General features: G+C 35.7%; 1 long non-coding RNA gene across 1 annotated transcript; it reads left to right on the top strand.

The window, feature by feature from the left end:
• The first annotated feature begins 1,181 nt into the window (after positions 1–1,181).
• On the top strand, positions 1,182–4,483 carry LOC141720740 (uncharacterized). Its single transcript, XR_012574525.1, has 3 exons — positions 1,182–1,247; positions 1,629–2,635; positions 3,970–4,483. It is a non-coding gene; the product is annotated as an uncharacterized LOC141720740 (long non-coding RNA).
• Positions 4,484–7,333: the final 2,850 nt, after the last annotated feature.

The raw sequence follows: 7,333 nt of genomic DNA, 5'->3' as shown, positions 1-7,333 counted from the left end.
TTCATATAGCACATTTTTATTTGTGTTTTAATATGAGTTCATTTAGTTGCATGTGCATGCATATACCATGATCCCTTAGGTTGAGCTATTGTTATCTAATAAGTTGATGTTAATTTGATTATAGTGATGACGAATAGAGGGTTGTTTAAGTCCTAATGAATTGATTTGCATGCCAGAAAAAAAAATCACAAGTCTTAAAGGATTGCTTTTGAGCTAGATCATGATTATTTTTGTTTAGTTGTTAAGATTTAATCACTTGTTTATATCTAGAATTTTTGGTATTCTCGTAATGACAAAAAGAACACTGAATTTTAAACTAGAGAAAAACTTGGATTTTATTGCTATTTGTGAATAAGCCTAGGCATCAAATGGCTAGTAGCCGGCTCATAATTTATGTATAGTCTAGGGTTGAATGAGATTGAGCGAAACACACTCATTCAGAAATTGTAAAAAAAAGAGAAAAAGAAAAGAAAAAGAAAAAAAGGAAAAAGTATGTGTTTATGCATAATTGATCAAGAGTGAGCTCTTTAATACTCGAGCAATTAAGTTATAGTGGACTTTGTGCCTAGTGACTTAAAGCTTTGATAGTCTGGGATCCGCTAACCTAACGCTCGCTACATGGGTATTATTGTATAAGTTCTATGGGACCTCATTCATTGCACGGTCAAATAAGCATCTTTGTTATGTGTTCAATAATAGCGTGAATCCTTGTATAACTCTAGTAGAAATGAGGTGTTGTGAGTCATTATGCGTTTAATGTCGATTATGTTTATAAACTTATGATTGTTTTGATGATAGATAAGTTATGGTTATTGATCTAGTATCTAGAGTATATTTGTTAAGCATCCACACATGCACATTTCTAGTTTGTGCACTACACCATAGATTGGCTATGGCAACCACATTTCTAAAAATTTATGAAAAAATGTTGCTATTGAGAGAACTTGTTTCATTTATTGCAAGGATTTTTAAAAGCGTTGCAAATGGGGTGTAAAAGTTGGAGGGAGTTGAAAATTAACATTTTATTGCAACGAATTATTCAAGATATTGCAGTACATTCAAATTTTGGGCCCAAAATAGTGGCGGGCTTGGAAATATTTCAAAGTTAAAAATTTTGCCGAGCTCACCAAAATTAACAAAACAAAAAATAATAACAAACACAAATAACACAACACTACATACGCCCACACACCCAAACAGACACGAGGAGGAAGACAGACAGAGAGAGAGATTCAAGCTGCAAAACGGTAAAAAATCGACCCTTAATCCATTTCCCCCAAATCGATTTATGGATTTTCTTCTTTCTTCAAATTACTACTTTGAAATCTTAATTAGTTTGTTTTTCTATGTTCAAATCTTATTTCTCGTTTTTAAGTTACAATCTTCTTGTTCTTAATTAGTATTTTTATTTGTTTTTACGTTTTAGGTATTTGTGTTTAATTTGGTATAAACTTGAGTAATACTCCGTTCTTATGAGCTTCATATGTTCTTATGGTTTTTTGTACCGAGATTCTTAATTAGGGTTTTTATATAATTTGGGATTTAATGATTTTAGTGATTATTTAATATAGATTTTGTTTATCTGATAATTGAGTATATAACGGAGTCTTTGATATTTTATCATTTAGAGTGGAAACTGGGAAATGTCCCCTGAGGTTCTTGCTTTAGCATCTAGAGTTGGAGAAGCAAACTGAATGGGAGGGAGCAGTAGTTGCAGCTTGACGACCTCCCACCAAGCACAACCAAAGTAGAAATAGAATGTTGATAGACAAATAGGTTATTCTGGTATTGAACATGTTTGATGGTATGCAAGCTGATTATTTGAGGTATGATTTTGGCGTTGGAGTTGCAAATTGTTGGAGGTATTGAATGTTCATCTACAAGTTTTTCTCTTCCATTGACAAGCAAGGCAGATGCCTATTTTCCTCAAATTGGTTCTCAGGAAAATATTAATGGAAACCTGCCGGAAACAGGAGGTGCATGTGGATTTGTTTCTCAAACAGGAAGCGTAGGCACTGCTAATCCTGCTGAAGATGTTTCCAAAGCCCTGTTATGTTTCAATAATAATTGCATACTTAACATCTGGCTTTCGCTTGCATTTTCATTAACAAACCTTGTGCTCAACTGCATCGATGATATATTATCCCACTTCATATTTTACAACAGGGCCTCAGTATGGGATGTTAGGGCCACAATCAAGGCAAGATGCAGATTATGAGTTGCTCTAAGTTTTTGTTGTTTTGTAAGATAAAACCAAATTCTTGTACAATTGATCATTGGAAAGGATGAAACTTGAGTATATGGTATCTATATGATAAGAACCTGCCTGTAGAGAATGTATGCAGCTCCCTTGTGTACAACATCAGTATTGTGCAGTTGCAACATCAGTGTACAACATTTGTGCTTGTACTAGTGCTTATATTTTTGCTTGTATAGTTTATGAAAATAATTAAAGTCCTCAATTTAAATCTACCTCTCTAATGGAACATTCTATTGTATGTCATTTCTAGGTGCTGCAAAAGTGTAGAAAAGGATGATTACTTGTGATGTCCCAGAAGGGAGGTATACTCAATTTTCTACATTGATTCATCCACTCGAGCTATTATTGCCGGCACTTGCAATTATATTACTCCAGGTTCTCAAATCCTTCCCATATTTTTTGACTTTTAGTTTACTGATTTCCAACTATATTAAGTAGCGAAATCTATAAATTTTTTTCCTGATTATGCAGCACTTGAACACACCATGGTTGTAACCCAATAATGTGTCATGTATTACTTTGGGGTGGTCCTTTTAGAAATATGAATATGTAAGAAAGCATGGGTTTGACTGATCTTTACATTCATTTATCAATAAAGCTGTGGAAGAAGGCTTTATTAGCTCGATTGCATGTCATATTATTGTATCACCTCCAACAACAAAGGTGTTGGTCAAGAAATTAGATATCTCCCGATGAATTAGCAGGGCAATAGAATAGTTTGGAAAATGGATAATATTTGGAAGCGAAGAATCTAAATGAAGATTATTAGTAGTTTTATTTATTAGTTAATTTGCTGTAACTATTTTCCATTTTGTATTGACTTACATTTTGAAATGTTTGTATCACAATGTTGGAACAATCGGAGGTTTTTAATTGATGTTAATATATATAAAATGATATTAATCTTGGATTTGTGGCATAAAAAATGTCTAGCTTAGTCTATATTTACAATCACATCATACCTGTTTTAAAAAAATATTGTTACAATTGTGTCCAAATATGTTGCCATTTTATAATTACATCTGCTCTAAAATATCGCAATAGGATCAAAACTGTTGCTATATTTGTTAAATTTGACCTTAAATTTCATTACGATTGTACTAATTAATGTTTCCATAAGGTGGTTATTTAGCAGATAAAAACAACTATTGCAATGATTTAACTGCGTTGCTGTAAAATACATCTTGTTGCTGCATATGGTTTATTGCAATAATATTTTGTTGTTGCTATAAATAACTTAAAATGTTGCTATAGGACCTCTATTGCATCACCACCGGATGCAACGCCAAAATTTTGCATATTTGTTACCATATATTCTACTGCAACACTAATAGCCCTTAAGGAAATATATTTTTGTTGTTGCTATATGCATTCTATGGTGTAGTGGTGAGTTGGTTTGTGGGGTTTATTCGAACTCTGTTTTAAGCCGTTGCATTCTTAGAGGGATTGGCTTATTCAATTGGTTATGGTTATTCTGAGGGGATCGATTGCATTATCATTTAGTTGCATTCACGTAGTTGCATTCATGCATTAGTTTTGTAATGTAGTTTTTGAGTCTGTTAATGCTTGAGAACAAGAATCGATTCAAGTTTGGGGGTGTGATAAGTGAATTTTATATCTACTTGGAACGCTTCATTACAGGCTTAAGTTAGTGTTTTGTACTCAAGTTATTGGTATTTTTTATGTATTTTTGTGTTTTTGCATTACAGGAATTAGTTGGATGAAAAAATGACCTTTTCAAGAAAATATGCTGGAAGGAGATCAGAATCTGAAGCCAAGACCACTCTCATATTGAAGAGAATCTCGATAGCTTCGCATGGACTATTGGATCGCCAAATTCTGACAAACGGAGTTCAAGTTACAGTAAAAAGAAGAAAATGAAGCCAAACAAACATGAGGTCGGCGCGCCCGCGCTGGGAAGCGGGGTAGCCATGCTGAAACAATAGAATGTGAGCATGCCCGCGCTCCCATGCGGGGCCTCCATGCCAGGTGCCCGAGCCAGATTCCCGATTTGACTTGAATTCTGAGATTTTGAGGGCCCAGGACGTCCAGAAGCTATATAAACCCATAATAAGACGCTTTTAATAACGGGGAGACCAGGGAGAGCAATAAGAAGTCCTGGAGAGCACGAGATGGCTACAGAGAAGAAAACTTTTGTATTCTTCATTATAGTTGTACATCGGATGCTTGTTTTCAATTTGTCTTTGAACCCTAATATTTTTATATTGTTTATTATCATGTTTTTATTGGAACCCATAGTGATGATGAGTTCAGTTATAAACTAATCGTATCGTGAGGTTCTAATGGATTTGCTTATAGATTTGTATAGTTAATTTGTTTCAATATCTTGGTGTATGGTGATTGATTGATATCCTAGTATTGGTTGTGCTTATTCGTCTTATGTGCATAGCTAACATATAAGATAGCGTGTTAATCTCTATTGAAGCGAAAATGAATATAGAGATCTAGAACTTGCCATGCTAGCATAGGTTCATGTATTTATTATGCATGATTCGTAGTTAATTTTAACCATCTGACTTGCCCTATGTAATCACGATAAATAACTTGTTCATTAAACCTTTATGTTGTCAAATTCTATAAACATATAGGGTCTCAACATAATTGGTGTCTACTCAGCTTCTATCTCTTTTGTGGATGTCTGGTAGTAGGGTATTCATACAACAAAAGTTGCCATTTACTAGTTTCGTGTTATCAGATTAGTTGTTATCACCATTGCATGCTAAGATTAAGAACAATGACTTAGAATAAAGTAGTAATGAAGTTAGAATCTCATGTTTGTCTCATATAGTTAATTTAATCACTTTTATTCTTAGTTAATTGCATGTTAGTTTAATCTTAGTTATAAACATCTCAACTTGTTATTGTCCTAGCATTGAGCGATAGCCATACCATTGTTGCATAGGTGCATAATCTTAAGTTAACTAAAAAGAGTCTCTGTGGGTACGAATCTGATTTATATCTTATACTACTTGCATGTAATTTTAGTGCGTGTTTTCACCCTAACACCTACGTACCTCCTTTTATAGAGAATGTAGCCCTACATAGTTCTTGGAGAACAAAAAACCTAGATGGACTTGACTTCTCATTCCGTAGCCCAATAAGAATTGTCGAACCAACTTCCTATTATTAATCGAACATTGATTTTCTTTTGGAGTGCTCAGCGATGCGGCCTAGTCACAAAGGTCTAAGGCTCAGTTACGACTTCAGAACTTTACGGATAAGAAAACTCCCCGGCCGGTGGATATCCCATACGCTACTGACATTTTCGTCAATCATAACCGCATATATAGCCATGACTTACCGTAAATACTCAAGTTCATCCTTTCCCATCAATGAGGATAACCCACCAAACTACAGGACAAGTAATCCCATGCGTATAAGTGCAAAATATAAGATAACCCCAAAGTCTCCCGGCGAGGACAACTCGACGAATGCATAGACATGGCTCCCAAAGCACACACTAAGTGTTTACGATCGCTCCCTTACAAGGAAAACCCGCAAAACTATAGAACGGCGCCTTCAATATATTTTCTGGGAAGACGGGCTCCCGGAGACCCCCTTTTCCTTCTTCGGGCGCGCCCTAAGAGGGTTGGAGTCCTCCGGAGGCTCCCCGCATGCTTAGGGCGTGCCCTAGGCATGAGAGGTCCCTCCAGGACTCCTTCCCTTCACTTGTACTCTTTTAATTTTATTTACTTCCCAGTTTAGTTGTAGGAGTAACCTCATTGCCAATTCTTCCTAGTTATTTGACTTGCATCGTGGAGCGGCCACCCCGTATGACCATATAGCACGGGGCGTGCCCTGGGAGGAGTCCGGGGTCATTTTCCTGGATCCCGGATAATTCTTTGTTCCTTGATTGTTTCACTCTTTCTCATTTAACTTAAAATCATCCTTTATAGACTCCTTATCAATACTTGTTCTCCGTCATCGTCTTCTACTATAGCGACTGTCGTGGCATTATCATTAAAGATGTCATCGTGCACTTCATTCACTATAGTTGTCGTGATCTCCCGTTGTGATGGTCATCGTAAACCTTCATATAAAATTTCACCAATCGTCATTATTTATCTCCATCGTTAATAGTGTTCGTAAGCGAATCCATATAGGGTGAGCCCTATAGGGCGCGGCCTAGGCTCCAGAGAATGTCCCTGAAGTTCGTCCGTCTTCTTCTTCGGCGGTGATCCGATCCATTTTCTTAAAGATCCGAGAAATGATTTTATAGTCTAACACCTTATGTATTCCATTTCCAGCACAAGGTCACGTAACTCCAATACTTAATCTAGCCAAACTTCTTCACCACAAAGGCTCTCATATTTTATTTGTCAACACAGACTTTAACCATAACCACTTGACCCGATCAAGGGGTTCGAATGCCCTCAATGGTTGTCATATATTATTTTTAAGCACTGTTACTATCAGAACAAGAGAAACTAAAAGATGTAACAATAAATTATTATTTTTTTAACAATAAAAAACATTTTCATTAAATAGATATCTTTTGTTATTTTTTCGGACTTTGCAGATACAGTCTGTGTAACAAATGGCTATTTAGATACAAAAATTGTTGTGTATATGTTGTGAACTAGATGATTTCATTAACAAAACACCTTGGTAGATTTCACTTAGTGAATTTTGTAGCACTCGATGGATAAGGATTATAGTCCCGACGGATGAGTCAATATAGTCCTGACGGATGATGATTTATTATCCATCGAGTGAGTAGCTTATGTAACAATAAGTCTGTAGCACATTTTTGCATACACATTGTTTAGAATCTGTTGTAGTACCTAAGTCATGTTGACTTTAACTAGATATGCAGAATAGGTTGATTAATTGTACATAGATGATGTCTTGTAATTCTGCATAAATGAAATGAAGTCAAGTGCCTGACTGCTACCCGACGGATAAACAACAATGAATTCGACGGATGATCAACAACCCGACGGATGATCAATTACTCGACGGATGATCATGAACCCGACGGATAAAGAATTCAAATATCTGTTGACAATGACAACACAGTCACATGCGTCAAGTGTATGCAAATGGAATGTG

This window comes from Apium graveolens, chromosome 1 (genome assembly GCF_009905375.1).
Source record: "Apium graveolens cultivar Ventura chromosome 1, ASM990537v1, whole genome shotgun sequence".
Lineage (NCBI taxonomy): Eukaryota > Viridiplantae > Streptophyta > Magnoliopsida > Apiales > Apiaceae > Apium > Apium graveolens.
Note: the sequence above shows the minus strand (reverse complement) of the source record. Positions and strands in the feature narration are given on the sequence as shown.